Genomic DNA, 18,147 nt, shown 5'->3' on the forward strand with positions numbered 1-18,147 from the left:
CTCCCCCCACACCCCCCCGCACCCCCAGGGGCACCAGGACACAGGGCACAGTCTGCAAGGAAGATATCTGTCCAAAAGGACCATCCTTTGAACCAGAGAGAGAGAGCGAGAGAGACGGGTGGGGGCAAGAGAGGAAGTTGACTTTGGCTAACGGCTCAGCAAGACTTGTTTGCTTATAATTCAGAAGGGTTAACACCCTGCTCCCGCCAGACCACCGCTGCTTGTTTGAGGAAAAAAAAACCAAAAAGATTTTCCTTTTTCTGACACTGGGCCGTCCTTCAGAGACTATATACACAATTCCCCAAGTGACTTGGCTTCGGTTTTCGTCAAGACTTCCTCTCAGGTCTGTCAAAGGAGCTTAACTTGGATTCTCCTGGGATTCTGTTCCCCAAAAGAGGCTGAAGCCAAGGGCAGTTCTCCAAGACATGGGTTCATGGTTCATGGTCTCCTTTATAGCAACGTTGTTGTTCTAAATGTTTCTGATTAGTCTTCTAAATAAAGCCAGTGGGTGTTTTATAATCCAGTAACCCAATTACCGTGGATCAGTTCTGCCAATGCCAGCGATTAGTGCCGAAATCTTCCTCCGTGTAGAGTGACTGGCGCATCCTTGTTCCTTCCCGCCCCACTGCTCCCTGCCCCGGGTCTCACGCTGACTCTCAGCCCCGGGCGGATTCCCAAGGTTTCCTTTGGACACCAAGAGACACTTATTTCTCCATCTTTCAGTAGCACCCTGTAGCATCAATTGCTTCCTCCGAGCCCCAGGAACCAGGACATGGAAATGGGAGCTATTTCACTTTCTGGTGTGCAGACCCTCACTGTCAGTGCTCTCTCCTCTGGGCCAGCAGTAGTTCTCTACCAGGGACTTAATTAACATCGTCTTCCCCCCGTGACTGCCACACACCGCTTCCCTCCAGCCCTAGCTGGCATGGAGCAGTGTGAATGATGCTGAGGACACAGGGAGAAAAGTAGGGGACTCAGGAGTCTAGGGTGGCTTCCTGGAGGAATGGTCTGAGTGGGCCCTATTGATATATTCCTGGATACAGTTTTTCAAACCACCCGCCTTGACAAATGGCTAGGCCTGGGTGGGGAGATTAAGAATATGGGAGTAGCCAGAGGTTGACAAGAGGTCTGCAGAAAGAAGGGAGGAGGACAACGGAGACACCTGAAGAAGTCACACGTGAGTCCCTGGGTGACCCGAACGCTGACTACTTCATAATCACAAGTTTCTCCTACGGAGTTGCTGCCAGGAGAATTTCAGGAGCAATGTGACCGTATTCTGAAGACCTACTTTGTGCCAGGAGATCTGACTAGGTCATGACGCCTGGCCTCAAAGCCCAGAGACTGGCATCTGTACCCGACCTTATCCTCTATATTCTTTCCTGCAAACTCACAAGGAAGACTTACTGTGCCAGGACTCTGCTAGGGGAGATGAAGACCCGCAAACCTGTGTCTTGAGGCCTATAGTCTTGGGGGGCAGGTGCCAGGCTTCCTAAAGATCCATGACATTTCACAAGGAGGAGGCGGAAGAAGGCCTGGCAGGGGGGGGAGGTCACACCAGCCAGGACTCAGGAGGCACCGTGGGCAAATCCTTGCCGCTGGGGCCTCAGGGAGGGTCTCAGCGGGGTGGCCAGCTGGAGTGGTTTGGGCCAGGGTTGCAGGGAGGATCCTCCACTCCTGCCCCCAAGGACTTGAGGCTCAGGCCATGTGAATCAGCACTTGGAACTACAACCAAGGAAAGGATCACCCTCCCTACAGCTCTCCTGGGCAGTGTAGGGAAGGGCAGGGCTGGGAGGTTGGGAGGCTTCCCTCTGACACAGCCCCAGGGAGTGTGGGGTGAAGACGGAGGGGAAGGGGGTGGTTGGCAGGTAGATCTGGCATGAGGCTCCAGCCCCAGCATCAGGGCAAATTATAAAGCTAAGAAAACACAAGTCAGGCACCTGAGGGCTCTGCTCCTATCACTCAAGCCCCACACCCAGCGCCCTGGGCCGAGCTGAGCTGCCGGGAGGGCCTCCAGCAGGTCAGCAGCAGACTGGCTTCTTCTGCAGGGGATGGGAGCAGGGTGGCCAGCACTGTGCCCTGGGAATGCATCCCCAGTGCTGCCCAGGATTCCAGCTAGGCTGTGCGGTTAGAGGATCAATTCCCAAATGCAGCAGCTGGCTTGGCTTTGGTCTGTGACCTTGAAGACATTAGACTGTACAAAAAACAAATGCCCCTTCTTTCTGGAAAGCAGCTCACAGTTCACTGGGTAACAAAGTCTGTGATGCTCCCTTGTGTGTGAAATAACTGCATGAAGGTTCTCGTGCTCGGCTGTCTGTCAGTCTCTCTCGGCCCTTCTGTCTATGGTTCAGATGGGAGGTACCCCGGGTTATGACGTCAGAGCCACACTTGGGCATCCTGTCAACACAGGGCCCCATTCTGGGGCGATGCCAAGGCCCTTCTGGCCCAGGGTTCTAAGACTTTGGGGGGAATTCTGGGAGTCAAGAAACAAGCCAGAAAGGAGGACCTCTGAGGTCTGGGGCTGGAGGCCTTCCCACCGGCACTTCTTGAGTCACGCCCTCCTCCAGGCCCCTGTGGACCAGGTTCTGGCGGATCATCCTCACTCTGCCCCCACCTTCCCAGCGGGGGTGAACTCTCCAAGGGCAGCTGGAGGTGCCTCTTGCTCATCTCTGGGACCCAGCCCGTGCCTCACATCTGGCACTACGCTAAGCAAATGTTTGCTTGAGGGAGCCAGACGGAGGACCTCACAGCTCCCCTCACATCCCCCGTCGCCCTGGAGCCCCTGGACTGAGGTCTGACTCAGTGACTTGGCTGTCCCTGGCGATGTCTCCTTTGTCCTTGTGCCAAGTGAGGGAGGCCGGCCTTCTCAATCAGATGAGAGGGGCACCCTGAGCGAGCTCCCAGGGCCCGTGGGAAGTTACTGAGGGAGGGGAAGCAAAGGATGAACAGACCCAGGGATCGAATTGGGAAGACATCCTGCAGGAGACAAGCTGATGGGAGCTGCCGAGACCAGTTTTGTCAGGAGGGTCTTGTTCCAAATGATAACAAGCGCCAAGATCGAGGAAGAATGCCTGCTTTAATTTACAGATGCTTCTGGGAATTCAAGTATTATTACAGAAGAAAGTTGGAAGTGAACAATCACCTGAGATTCCCGCTGTTGCAGTTCTGTGTGCGATGGTGGGAGGGCCACAGAGCTTGGCTTCCGTCTACCCAACAGCTACTGAGAAGCCTCAGGGAATCAAGAGGGTGTCTTGCCCTTTTCTGGGTTTGCTCCCTCCTCTGGTGATCCTTTATATCCCTCCTGGGAAGCCCCCAAGCCTGTCTGGACTCGCTCAAGACAGATATCCCATTGGTCATTGGCCCTCATCATCTCACTGCCTCAATTTCTTGCCAAATAAGCCTCCCTTGGCTGCTATAAGACCAGAGGGCCGAAGTGATGCATCCACCAGGGGCCCTGGCAGCTGAAGTGAGCAGGCAGACATGGGGCCCCTGGAGCCTGGGGGCCTCGGGGAAAGTGAGGACCAAGCCCTGGATGAAGGATCTGCAGGCCCAGACACGCATCCTTCTGTTTGTGTGAAACGTCACTCCTCCAGGCCAGTCCTCAGACCAGAACCAGACCAGAACCTTGGGTGTTCTATTTTTCAACCAATGCTAGATTTTAAGTTCTTTAGGAGCAGGACTGTCTTCATACCTCTGCTTTTACATCTCTCTCTCCCTTCTCCACTGTGCCACAAGCAGTGTGTCACTCAAAGCAGACCCACTCAGTGTTTATGGAATGCAGCCAACAAGTTTGTCAAACTTCTCTTTCTCTTTTGCATTCACAGGTCACATCTAATTAACTGATGTATCTACAGTAACAAGGACAACGGGCACAAGCAGGTTTGGGAACGTAGCTGATGCTCACTCGGCCCCCAACCTCATTTGGGGCAGTGGGTGCTATGTGTGTGGGCGTCTGGGAGAAGGTGGTGAGGCAGGAGTTGGTTAAAGACGCCTGTGTCTGTATGTGAATGTGCCTTGGGAGCTTTAATACACTACAAAAAAGCATGATGTCAAAAAATCTAAAAACAATAAATGCTGGAGAGGGTGTGGAGAAAAGGGAACCCTCTTGCACTGTTGGTGGGAATGTAAATTGATACAGCCACTATGGAGAACAGTATGGAGGTTCCTTACAAAACTAAAAATAGGGCTTCCCTGGTGGCGCAGTGGTTGAGAATCCGCCTGCTAATGCAGGGGACACGGGTTCGAGCCCTGGTCTGGGAAGATCCCACATGCCACGGAGCAACTAGGCCCGTGAGCCACAACTACTGAGCCTGCGCGTCTGGAGCCTGTGCTCCACAACAAGAGAGGCCGCGATAGTGAGAGGCCCGCGCACCGCGATGAAGACTGGCCCCCGCTTGCCACAACTAGAGAAAGCCCTCGCACAGAAATGAAGACACACCACAGCAAAAATAAATTAATTCATTAATAAAACTCCTACCCACATCTTAAAAAAAAAAAACAAAAAAAAAACTAAAAATAGAATTACCATATGATCCAGCAATCCCACTACTGGGCATATACCCAGAGAAAACCATAATTCAAAAAGAGTCATGTACCACAATGTTCATTGCAGCTCTGTTTACAATAGCCAGGACGTGGAAGCAACCTAAGTGTCCCTCGACAGATGAATGGATAAAGAAGATGTGGTACATACATACAATGGAATATTACTCAGCCCTAAAAAGGAACGAAATTGAGTCATTTGATGAGACGTGGATGGATCTAGAGACTGTCATACAGAGTGAAGCAAGTCAGAAAGAGAAAAACAAATATCGTATATTAACGCATGTATGTGGAACCTAGAATAATGGTACAGATGAACCGGTTTGCAGGGCAGAAGTTGAGACACAGATGTAGAGAACAAATGTACGGACACCAAGGGGGGAAAACCATGGTGAGGCGGGGATGGTGGTGTGCTGAATTGGGCGATTGGGACTGACATGTATACACTGATGTGTATAAAATTGATGACTAATAAGAACCTGCAGTATAAAACAAACAAACAAACACAAAAACTCATAGTAAACTTTCTTTGGGTTATTTGTATGGAAATATGTTAATATAAATGTTTCAGACATTACATGAAATTTCTAAAAATCTTATATGTTCTCGTATAATGTTATAAGTCTAGTTATTACTTTAAAATGTATATCTCAGAAATAACTAAATTTCCTTGTCAATTGCATTATTATGAACGTTCATCAGATCTTTAACCGTGGTCATTTTTAAGTTTTTGTCACTTACAGACAGTTCTGGACTCTGATGCTTTCGCAAAAATGTTCCTATAAAAGGGTTTCATCTTCAAGGAATTCAAGGAAAAGACTCTGACAAGTACAGGTTTCTGGTAACTGACTAAACTGCTGAACTGAAGTAATAAGCATTTTCAGAACCCTAATGGAAAACTGATGGATTCATAAATGTGCTAACAAACAAAAGTCATGATGTCGCTGAATGACACCTTCCTGCACTGTTCTCTGTGCATTTCTACTTTTTTTTGTTTTTGGTTGCGTTGCCTCGCTTGCGGGATCTTACTTCCCCGAACAGGGATAGAACCCGGGCCCAAAGAAGTGAAAGCACTGAGTCCTAACCACTGGACCGCCAGGGAATTCCGTCTCTGTGCATTTCATGTGTTAGTTATGTGTCTTCAGGTCAGGCACAGACCCTCTGGGGGCCAAGAGCTGGATTCCCCATGGTGCTCAGAGCACAGCTGGGTGGTGCAGGGCCTCGGTGAACATTTTCGGACATGAGTGGAACTCTTTTTTCCAAAGGCCTCCGAGGTAGGATTTCTGACAAAGCTGACATCTAGACATCACATTTTAGGAAAAGAATGAGGAAAGGCAGGTCTCTAAGATCTCCTTTAAGTGCCTGTTTAACCCCCGGAGGAGCTGTTTGGGATAGAAACCACCAGCCTGAGCCCCCAGCTGCTCCTGGCTGAGCTGAACCCCCCCAACAGTTTAGGGGGCATGTAGAGCCCACTGCATGCCAACGGGGGAAGAGGCCAAAGCCTATGATTTGAACCCAAAAAGTGTCTGTCTCAGCAGATAACTCTAATCTCCTTCATAGAGAACACCGGGGGACTACAGGTATTTACCACCTCCACTTCCTGACCCTCAAACAAACATCCATCCCTCCACCTGTGCTCTAACTCCTCTCTCTTCACTCATCTTAAATACTGGAGAAACATGGGACCCCCAAGAGCTCATCTCCCCCACTTCCAGTAGGCTATCAATTCCTGTTGCCCCCTCCTCTATAGCATTCCCTGACCATCTCCTCTCATCCCCACTGCCTGATCCATGGAAGAGTCCTTTATAGCTAGTCCTGCCCCCTCCAGTCTACTGTCCACTCAGCAGCTCTGTCCACGCCACCCTTCTGCTTCAAACCACCCACGTGCCCTCTGCCCACAGGAGAAGCATCCAAAGAGCTCAGGCTGGCACAGGGAGCCCCTCATGATTTGGCCTCACCTCCCTTTCCAATGATTTACCCAAGCATTCACCCATATACACTCCAAGCGCCCTCCCCCTCCCACCCATGGAGCCACACAGAATCTCCAGAATACTGGTCCCTCTGTCTAAAACCCCCTTTTTCCCATTCTCCATCTTCTCAACCTACTAGTTTCCTGTTCAAACTTATCTTTTATGAAGGCTTCCTTGATTCTCAGCCATTCAATGTAACGAGGTATTTACTGAGTGCCCACTATGTACCAGGGGACACCATGAGGGGGTTGTATGACATGGTGTCAGCTCTCGTGGTGTCAGGGGCTTGCCGTCTGGGGTGGGGGGAGTGTCAGACGATGCCAAATCTATGACTGCGATGAGTGGTTATAATAGAGGGCTCAGCAGAAAGGTCAGGGAAGGATCCTCTGTGGAAGTCACGGTGATACTGCAATCTGCAGGATGAGAAGCACTTAAATGGGGAAAATAGAGTGTGGAAAGCTGCCTCCCAGATAAAGTCAAGGATAGCAGAGGCAAAGGCCCTGTGGCAGGTGGGAACACGGTGGACATAGGAACTAAGAGAAGGCCAGAGTGGCCAGGATAGGAGCATGGCAATGAAAATGGAGAGGGGGCAGGGGCCAGACCACCCCAGGTTCTTTTTTTTTTTTTTTCACCCCAGGTTCTTGAAGGTAAGGAGTTTTTTATCTTTATACCAAGAGCAATGGGGAACGATTAAAGTGTTTGGATGTGTGTATGTGACGTATGATGTATGTATGTGTGTGTGTGTGCATGTACAAGCATGTGTGACTGATCAGATTTCCATTTTGAAAAGGCCACAGGCTAGACCAGAGGTCAGCAAACGTTTTCTGTAAAGGGCCAGAAAGTATACATTGCAGGGTTCACAGCCAGGAAGCAAAATCGAGGCTATGATGTAGACGCTTACAGAGTAAGAGAAAAAACAAATTTCTACAAACTTTTTGAGGCAACTCAAAATATAATAGTAATCGAGTACAATTTAATGTAAATAGATCTACTAATGAGAAGAATGGACTTATTTTTTAGAGGGATAACATTTTGCTTAACTGGGTTCAAAGTCAGTGCCGCGTATCATCAAATGTTTACATGCACAAGCCATGTTTAGCTCACGGGCTCTACAAAATCAGCCAGTGGCTGGGTTTGGCCCATGGACCATAGTTTGTGGACCCCTGGTCAGAACAGACTGGAGGAGGGTGAGTGAGGACATGGGGAGCGGGACTCGACTTAGCGATGGTCCAGGCCAGGCAGCTTGGATGTGGGTGGTGATGGAGGGGCATGTGGGGGTGAAGCTGATAGGACTTAGTGATGAGATGGCCAGGGGGGTGTGGGAGGGAGGAGTGTCAAGATGATGCCTAGATTTGCATCTGTGAAGACGGAGCACCACGAAAGCTGTTTCACTGGAGCTGTCACAGAGGCAGCTGGACCGAGGGCTCCAAGGCTCAAGAGAGGTTGGTGAGTCCCCTGACACAGGCAGTAAGTGAAGGCAGGGATGGGAGGAAGAATGCCTGGAGGGCAAGTGAGAATGGCAGGACTCAGGCTGCGTGTCTTTGTTACACCCCTTAGAGCACTGGTCCCAGCTGCTTTATCTGCATCCACCATCAAACTGAGACCTCTTCCAAGGAGTGCCTCATCAACTCTGTCTACTGCGGTCAGCATAATACAGGGCACCCACTGGGTGCTAAGGACACAAAAGAGGGAGAGAAAGGGAGAGGAAGGGGAGACCTTTTGCTTCCACAGGCTCACATGGAGAAGCCCCCCCCCCCTCAATTCACAATGGAAGCCCACTTCCCATTCCTACCCTAAGGGCTGACCATCTCCCTGGCTAACCTTCCACAGGAGCTGCTTTCCACAGGGGTCATGGGACCTTCCCCAAACACTTAAAATCATTCAAGTGTGTGTGTGCACGCACACACGTACACACAAATCTACTCCCCACCAACCCTTGCCACGTGATTTGTGGTGATGATGTATTGACAACACGCCCATCAGCTGTCAGCTCAACATGTCTGAATATTATTCCCTCACCCAGAACATCTTTTTTTTTTTAATTATAAAAAAGTTAAGTGGCAATCCCACTCATAACAAGGAGGGGAGAAAGGGAAAAAAAGCCACAGGTTAAAGAAAATCAATTTTTCTTTTTTTCCCCCTTCCTTTTTGTTCTCTTTCCTTTTCCTGAGCAGAAGAGTGAGAAGCTCATGGCTCCTTCTCTCCAACAGCCCTGGCACAAGGAGGTCAGTGCTGACATGGAGAGTGACCCGCCCTGGCGGCCGTGGGTGTGTTTTCCTGATGTCAGTGGAGCTCACAGCAGACCCGTCCCCCGGGGCCACGGCCACGAATCCTCTGGCCCACGCGGAGTCTCTGGTAGGGACATTGAGGAGTTCATGGGAGGGGGTGCTTGTTCTCATGGCCAACAGTAACGTTCTGGAAAGCACTGGACAAAGCACCGACACCCACTACCTTACTCTGTCCCCACAACAAGCCGGTGAGGTCAGAATTGTTTTCTCCATTTGAAAGATGAGGAAATTCACATGCAGGGGACGATGCACTCAAGGCCACACAACTGTGACGAAGGGTTAAACCTGCAGCCCTCTGCTGCCAGGATAAGGCTTCTCTGATACCGTGCGGTGTCCTTCATTCACCCGTCGCAGACCTGAGTAGCATGAAGCTACTTCCCCCTAGCTGGACCCCTGCAGCGCTCTCCACGTTCTGAAGGGTCAAGGAGAGCTGGCTTATACCCTGGTATAGACACGTCCTGGCCATCAGCCGCAGGCAGCCTCCAACCCTCTAGCATATAGCCGTGAACTTGGAAGTCTGAGAAAGAATCTGATGCACTTTACAGCAAAAACCCTTTCTCTTTCCAGGTTTAAAGGGCTATAGCTTCAGCTCTCTGGAGATTTTTTTTTCTTGAACTCATCAGGAACTTTTCTCACTGGAGAGAAACACATGGATTATGTGGCAGGCGTTTTCCTCACAGAAACACCCAAAGTACTGGGCTCTGGAGTCAGAAGACCAGAGTTCAAATCATAAATGTTCCACCAGCAAAGTGAGAACCGGGCAGGCTGATCTAGTCTTTTTTGGGCTTTTTGGAGCCTCAGTATTGACATCTGTCAAAGAGGAATAACAACACCTAATTATTCCAGGTTTTTGGTGAAGATTAAACAGGAGAATGTTCAGGACGTGCGTGGTGTCCAGGGAGAACTCACAAAGTCTCACCGCCTGGGTGGGGTTTCTGTTGGTTTGTTTTGACTTGAGTACAGTTGACATCAAGGCTCAATGACTCAGTCATGATTGAATACATTTGGTTATTTGTTTCCCGGGCAACCTTCAGCCCTCCCTTTGTTTCAGTGAGTAGCACGGTGCTCAGAGGCAGAAATGGCTAGAAGTGGACACAGGAAGGAAGAGAGAAAACCCACAGTCATGTGGGCCCTCCTTGACACCCTCCTGAAAGCACCACTGCATCAGAGGACATTCCCCTTTATCCCTAAAGATCCAGCGTCACCGCGGAAAGGCTAATGTGCGTTTAGCATACTGTTCACCGGGCAGAGGAAGAAGCAGGAGGATACAGATGCCCATGTGACATGCTCATGGGGAAGACTTGCTTTCTGGGGCAGGTGGGTCCCTGCGAGAGAGGCCTGTGGATCTCCATGGGTCAGTGAGACTTGGAGGTGCCTAAGAGGGACTCAGTGTGGCCATGAGTCAGGCCAAGCTCTCTAGTGTGGTTACTGGTAACGAAGGGGGTGTTCTGCTCTCTGGGGTCTGGCTCTCAAGCTACTCAAGACCCCAGGAGAGGGAAAGAGATGTAATTCTTGAGTGGCCACCTAAAGTTTAGGAATATTTGTGGTTATGATTAAAGTGAGAAGTTGAAAGGTGCTGCCCCAGTTACCCGGAAAGAGACATTTCATTCCCTCCATGATACCAGATAAGGAAATAATCTACTTCCCTTCCTGTTGCAAGGGGGCCCCCAGCTCCCAGACTCCAGGAAATTGGCAGTAACTCTGTCTATATCTGCCGTTTCCTTACTTTCAGTTACAGCCTCCTGGCCTGCTTAAACAACGGCCCCCTTTAAGGAACGTGGGGCACACTGTCTGGCAAGGCTGTCCCAAAGCAAGCCTGGGGCGGCCTTGGTGCCCACATCTGCCACCTGATCTGACGGGCAAACGAGACCCTTCCTGGTGGAAGCTCCGAATCACTCAGTGTCCGTGCCAGCCTCCCAGAAGTTAGGGAGAAAATGAAGCCAACCCTTAACATCTGGGGGGCACCCTCATACCCACTGTCTTTCTGTGAGGCAGCCCAGCAGGAGGCTGTACTCCCATTTTGAGCTAAGCTATGGACGCTCTGAGGGGGGAAGAGATTTCCAAAGGACCACATGTGCCAGGAAGAAGCCAACCTGAGGGAGACAAGAGCAGAGGTCTCCGGTCCTCGGCCAAAGGTACCCGCCAGAACCACAAAGGACCAGCACTAAAACGAGAGCCTCCACGTGACCTGAGTGTTCTCCAAAAACGCAAACAAGAAGGCAACAAGGAAATGCAAAGAAACAAGCCTCTATTTATTTCTATCTCACCTATAAAAACGTCTCTGAATTGCTCCCATTTGCCCTCCCGCTTCTCCCCTCCACTCTCCATCTTCTGGACCTAAACCATGCCTCCCCCTCTCCTCTGGATCATGTGCACATAGATTATCTCCCTCTTCATGGGACACTCACAGGAAATTTAAACATTCTCAGACGGGGCTCTTCTAAGCCCACTTCCCCTGCCCTCCACCCCCTACCCAGTTGCTGCGTACTCAGGAAATGCAAACCCAATATAAAGATAACCCGGGCCAAACAGAAAAGGAGACTGGCCCTGCGACCTTGTTGGGCAAATGACTTCCTCTCCCTGCATCTCAGACTCAGTATCTGCAGAAGGAGGAGGCTGGACCTGACGGACTGCAAGGAGGTCCCTCTGGCTCTGACCAGCGAGGGCTTAGCTGGGTGAACCTCCCAGACCCTGCCTGTCTCTGGGACACCCAGCAACCTTGAGGCAGGATACTGAGGCAGTACGGTTTTCTACCACTGACAGCCGATCCCTAAGGACCCTGGCCCCCTGGGGGGAAAGAACACTGGGAATCAGGACACCTGGATGTCCACCTCGCTTCTGCGGTATTTTGGAAAAGGAACTGAGTGAGTGGGGGAGGTTATCAGGGCAGACTTAAGCTCAGTTAGAGTGTTTTAATTTTTTAAAAATAGAATAATCTATATGACGAGTGTAATAAAGATTATGAAAATGTTTTTAGAAACAAGACCACCTAACAGCAAGAAGGAACAGATAGTCTCCAGAGAAGCATCTAAAGACTCAGCTTAGAACCTATTTCTGTTGGCTTTTATGAGGCCATGGCAGTATATGAGTCCCGTGCCTGGGGCACCTCCTTGTTTCTCTATTCACAGTAACCCCGGCTCCCCAAACTCCTCACATACTCCCGAACATGATGTGTCCCGACTCCCTAGTTCTGCAAACCATCTCCACATCTGCATCTGGGACAACCCCTAGTTTCACTGCGCAGGACTCAGCTGACAAGGAGAACTCAACCTGGGGCGTCGCCCATGAAGAATATTTAATCTACCAGTTGAGCTCCCCATGGGCGAGGCCAGTTGGATGGTGTAAGTAATCAATCTTGGCTCACAGCTCTGAGTAACTAGAAAGGAGGAGGGACAGGAAGCATGAATCATTATCTGGAGAGAGGCCGTTAATAGACTTTGAGGTTTGCAGGCAGGGTGGGGATGGGGTGGGGTTGGGCCTGGCCCCTCAGCTAGGTCGAGAATGTCGGTGGACATCGTCTTGGGAGTCAGCTCCCTCCCTAGTGCAGCAGCATCAATCTTCAGGCTCCTGCAAAACCCCACCCTTCTAAGTACTAGAGCCACACTTGGAAAAGGAAGACAAGTGGTTGACTTGTCTTTGAAAATTATTTGGAAATAATTTTTTGATCCCCACAGACTGAATTTTTAAAGAAAGTTGTCAATCCCTGTTTTACAAAAGTGAGTTGGTAGCATCTGCAGGGAGATAAAAAGGCAAATGCAAATCCATTCAAGACCACCATGTTCATTGGCCATGCATGATCAGACACAGTTGGGAAACCTGGTGAAGCACAGTCAAACATGATTGCAGGACTTGTCAGGGCACTTGATATGCTAGTGGCGGTGGCTCTCGAAGAGACGCCACAGAGGCCATCTGTGGGGCTAGAAGCACTGCACTGGATCTCACTAGCTCAAGAGAATGCCCATCTCTAAACCTCAGTTCACACCACTTCGACACCCCCAATGTACAAGGTTCCTTTTCCAGCCACCTCACCCTACCTGCCCCACGGGGCCAGCCCCAATCTTCTTCCTAGCCTTCCCCGGGAAGTCTTCCCTGAGCACTCGAAGGCACAGTGCTGTCCCCCCTGGAAACCTATTCTGAATACCTGGCACTTAATCTTGTGAAGGTGTTTCATCCTTCATGCATTTCTTTGGTCATAAAGTCTTTTTAAATGAATAGACTATTTTTCAGAGTAGTTTTAGGGTCATAGCAACTCTATGCTTTTTTCATAACACTTGCCCACTGTACAAAGCCCAGAGTCACTACAAATAGCAGGTGCTAAAAAAGTTGTTGCCTGATAGATATCAAATCAGGAAGTGACACAAATCTGAGTGTAATATAAAGTCACTACTTATGAGCAGGGAGTGTGTGTTTATAAGCAGTCATGTCAGCTTTAAGAATGGAAGTCAAATGGACAGTGGAGACCACCCATCCTGCCCCTTCTGGACATGTGTCCAGCAGAGTTGGTGTGCCATCCACTGACTGGGCTGTGGGCACCACAGGGACAACTCCCCAGCGAGTGATGTCATGAGGTCCCAGAGCTCTCATGGTTCTAAGACAGAAGGAACAGCTTGGAGGGAGGGCTGAGATGCTGAGATGCCCCATCTTTAGGGATGAACATTTCTAGAACCCATGGTTTTATAGCCTGTGCAAACACTGGCCAGACCAGTGTGTTCTGCTTTCCCTCCGATTATTTTTAAAAACACCCCAGCGGGGCTGGGAATCGCACATTGACCCTAGACTCCTGCCTCCATCTCCATCACATTTCATCAACCAGCTCTGCCAACATGAGAGCATCACTGAACAGGGGTGCGAGTCTTGAAGGGGTCTGTTCTTAGTCATGATGGTGTTGAGTACCACGGACTGGGTGCTTGTGATGCTCCAAGCTCCTGTTACAAGCTCTACATACATACATCATCTCATTTCAACCTTGAACAGCTTTGCCTGTGGTCCCCATGTTGCAGATGAAGAAATGGAAGCTCAGAGAGACGAAGCTAGTGAGAGGCAGAGCTAGGTTCAAACTCAGCTCTTTCTCCTGCCCCCAAGCCCAAAACGTCTAACCACTGTGCTCTGTGGCCTCCCCTCCGATGAAAGGCACACAGACAGGAGACAGGAAGACTAACAGCAGGAAGGATGGGGTTGGGGGGTGTGGAAAAGAGGCACAAGGGAAGGGAGAAGGAGAGAGTGCACGAGGACAAGAGGAAGTTGGGGTCTTGTCCTCAACCTTGAGGTGCACATGGGATCTGGCTGCAGGTCCAGGAGGTCTTTGCCAAGTGGGAATGAAGCAGGAAGGTTGCTGGGGACCACCGGAGAAACAAACCACAAAATATGCAGAAGCCATTTCCTCTCTCGAGGAAGATAAACAATAGATTCATAAACAAATTTTACAAAGCTGCCCAACTATTTATTTATTCTGGTAGGAACTTATATCCTTTGTGAGCATAAAGCTAATCCCCCCAAAATTGGTTAAGTTATTCTGAGGAGAGCAAAGGTGGGAAAAGGGGATAGCGGAGGGACATACTCCTTGCCGGTCCATCACCTGCTAGCCCCGCGACTGCAGTCAGTTACGTGTCCTTTCTGAGCCTTGGTTCATTCTTCTGTGAACAAGGAATAGTAATTCCTGCCCCAGGGGGCTATGGTAGAAAAGAAAGAAAACAGACCTTCTGGCAATATGGCAGATCAGATACCCTACTTGACCTTCCCAACTGAAACAACTTAACATGCTGTTTAAAATTTAAAATAAAAAGATTGTATACACACTGCTGAACTGGTATAAATGGAAGGATTCTTCGAAGACCAAAAACAAAACCAAAAGCAGGAACTTTGGGATGTAAGCTAGCAGCAAACCTGGCTTTTGCCCTGAGGGTTCCTGCCAAACCCTACAGATTCTAAGTTTCCCATGAGAGCTGCACAGCGTTCAGGAAACAGGAGAAAAAGCTTAGTTCCTTCATAAAATTGGGACTTCAAAAGGCTCCACCCTCCATGAATGAGAAATAGACCCCCAACACAAAAGGAGACCACGAGGAAACCTGACCTTGGGCTGGGTAGAAATCTGAACCCATAAGCTGGATCTCACACAGATTTGCAGTTTGAATTCATGCTACTTATGTAGCCAGAAAAGCTCTGGGTAGAAAATGAATTTAAAGTGATTTTTGATTGGGAGTGCCCCCAGACAACTAGCAGAAGTTAATGCAAAACGTCTCTGGAAAAATTAACATCAAGCCATACCTCAAATAGTTCACAAAGGTAAAGTTCTAAGGAAAATGAACAGCTCAAAGAAAATAACAACAAGGAAACAACAACAAGGCATTATGAGTACTAGCCAGCAGAAGCAACAGACGGCAGAATCAGACCCGCAAAGATTTCAGATTCTCAATTACCAGACATGAAATTCTACTATTTCTACATAGCAATTTCAATATGTTAAAGAAATCAAGAAGTTTGCGAATATAAGCAAGAAATAAGAGAAAATCACCAAGCAGATTTAAAAAATAATGGACCAGAACTTCTAGAAATGATAAACGAAGAAGTTGAAAGGAAAAAATTTCAATGGATGGATTAAACAGCATTTGAAACACAGAATAAATTAAATGGAAGACAGGTTGGAAGAAATTATTCAGAGTTCAGCACAGAGGGACAAAGAGGTGAGAAATATGGAATAGAGGTTACGAGATACGGAGAACAGAATGAGAAGGTCCACCATATGTCTAACTGGAGTTCCAAAAGGAGCTATTAGAAAGAATGGGAAAGAGTCAATATTCAAAGAATGAAGGGTGAGAATCCTCCAGAACTGTTGAAAGACACTCATCTTTAGCTCTAGGAATCCCAATGAAACCTGAACAGAATAAAGACAGAGAAACTGACACCTAGCTACATGAGAGAGAAGTGGCAGAACACCAAAGAAAGCAGCAACATCTTTAATGTAACTAGAGGGAAATGCCAGGTCACTTATAAAGGAAGACCAACAGCCAACTTCTCAACAGCAACATTCAGAGCCAGAGGTAGTGGAATAATGGTTTCAGTGACCGAAGAGAAAATATCCAGTAAAGCTACCTTTCAAAATTGAGAGCAAAATATAGTGTCAAGCCAACAAAAACCAAAGCAAAAACAACTTGAAAGTTTACCACCACAGACTCTCACTAAAGGATAATGCTAAAAGGGGTTTATTTCAGGCAGAAGGATAATGATCTCCAATTCATGAAAGAATGGTGAGAAAAGATATGGATAAGAATGTGGATACAAACACATCATATAAAACAATGATGTCTAAATTGTAGGAAAAAAACAGGACAGCATGAAAACACAGGATAACAATGGTATATAAATTGGGAGAGGTAGTGGTTAGAATTAAACCAGTTTATGGTTCTTGTGTTTTGGGGGAGGCAGGTAAAGACACTGATTAATTTTAGACTTTGTTAAGTATGCCTGTTAAAATAGATGGGCTAAACATTTGAAAGAACAGATACAGAGCACATAACTTCCAAATAAGAAGACAGAAGATGGAATGAGGAGGGAAAAACATCTCAACCAAAAAGAAGGAGCAGAAAAAAAACAAATATAAACATGGTTGAAATGAATCCCAATTCATCAGTAAGATACACCTGTTCTAACCAAAGAGCATTGCCTTAAAATATACAAAATTTTATACATGAGCGAAATTTTTGGCACTACAAGGGGAAATGGACAAATCCAATGGGACATTTTTAACATGTCTCTCAATAATGTGTTATTGAGAAGATTAGTCAGACAAAAACAGACAAGGACATATTACAGATGATTTGAACAGCACAATGAACTAGCTTATTTTAATGACCATATATAGAAAACTACTATATATCTAATAATTAGAGAGTACACGCTTTTTCAAGCACTCATAAAACATTTAAGAAAAAGAGTTGAAAAGATAAAATATTTAAAGGGAGCACACAGAAATGGTTCAATGCTTATTTCAAACTCTCTCCAAAGATCCATACCTATTTTATCTTAAAAAAGAAAAAGACCCTGTCTTTCTTGTTCACTGAGGTATCTCCAGAGTCTAGTACAGTGACTGTCACAAAGGGGTCTCTTAATATGTCCTGAAGAATGAGTGGCGAACGAAGGATTCTCTGTTGAGGATGGTACCGGCTGAGTGAGCACTGAGGACCAACACTGGAGGTGATGAAGCCCTTTCTAACATGGAGGGGACAAGAGGACAAGGTGAGTGGTGCCAGTCTCCAGGGAGAATTTATACAAAACAGAAAAACAGAGTCACGACAGCCATCTCCAAATCTAAGTCACGACAGCCATCTCCAAAGAGAGGGTCATGTGGAAGAGTCTTTGAAAGCCCAGTCTTTGTGGGTCCATGTGGCAGAGCAAAGGAGAGAAGTTAGAAATTTCAGAGAGGAAGAATTTGTCTCAATATTAGGAAGAATTTTCTAACAATTCGTTGCTCAACATTGGCCGGGAATTGGCCTGGCTTATCCTCTAAGGCCCTTTATGACCCTGTGTGGGACAGGAGACTATCCAGGGCATCCTGAGAGCCCCAGACCATGAGTGGACCATCCTTCCAATTCTATCCTATCCCAGAGATTCCTTCATCCAAAATTCCCTGGATACCCGATCCCCAAAAGATCTGCCCAAGGTCCCAGATTCAGGAGGTGGTGGAGGAATAATGAGAGCTTCAGTCCCCAGAAACTCAATCCAGTGTCCTTTCTGCTCCACCATCGGCCTCTCCATTAGCCGAAATGAGCACGTTTTGCCCCATTAGGCTGACATGTACTTTTTCAGTCTACCCATGTCCCAGTAAACCCCATTTTCCCAGCATATGGCAAGGGATTACAAAAGCATAGAGAATTAGTTCAAATGAAAATGCCGAGACTTTCCAGGAAAGGGAAGCAAGCTCACCTTGGCCTCCGCAGCAGATGGTCGGGTTGGGGGCCTGACTCTGGGGGCTTCTCCTGCGGCCGGCCAGTCGTGCTGCTCTCATGCTGCTGGGCAGGTGGGAAGAGGAGGCCTAGTTCTGTGGGAAAAAGAGAAAGAAAGGTCACTTCTTCATCGTCTGCTCCCAGCTCTCCATCACCAGCCTGCCAAGGACACTATCCAGAAGCCGCGGGAGCTCGCGAGGCTGGCCTCAGCCACTCTCATGTCATTGGGCAGCAGACAGGCGCAGGACGAATGTTTCCCACGCCCTCCGATGTGCCAGGCAGGGCTCTAAGGAACGAGGCTACAAAGATGAATCAGATGCAGTCCCTGCTTTCAAGCAACAGCCTAGCGAGAGAGAGAGAGAGAGAGAGAGAGAGAGAGAGAGAGAGAGAGAGAGAGAGAGAGAGAGAGAG

General features: G+C 48.3%; 1 protein-coding gene across 9 annotated transcripts in view; it reads right to left on the reverse strand.

Annotated features, from left to right (window-relative positions):
* The window catches only part of TRERF1 (transcriptional regulating factor 1), a 226,292-nt gene that overhangs the window by 48,463 nt on the left and 159,682 nt on the right, over positions 1–18,147 (reverse strand). For all 9 annotated transcript variants that reach the window (XM_024765906.1, XM_024765902.1, XM_024765907.1 and 6 more), the window contains one exon: positions 17,717–17,831. The gene's annotated coding sequence lies outside the window, so the exon portion shown is untranslated. The remainder of the gene's footprint in view (positions 1–17,716; positions 17,832–18,147) is intronic.

Source organism: Neophocaena asiaeorientalis, unplaced genomic scaffold (assembly GCF_003031525.2).
Source record: "Neophocaena asiaeorientalis asiaeorientalis breed wild unplaced genomic scaffold, Neophocaena_asiaeorientalis_V1.1 scaffold46, whole genome shotgun sequence".
Lineage (NCBI taxonomy): Eukaryota > Metazoa > Chordata > Mammalia > Artiodactyla > Phocoenidae > Neophocaena > Neophocaena asiaeorientalis.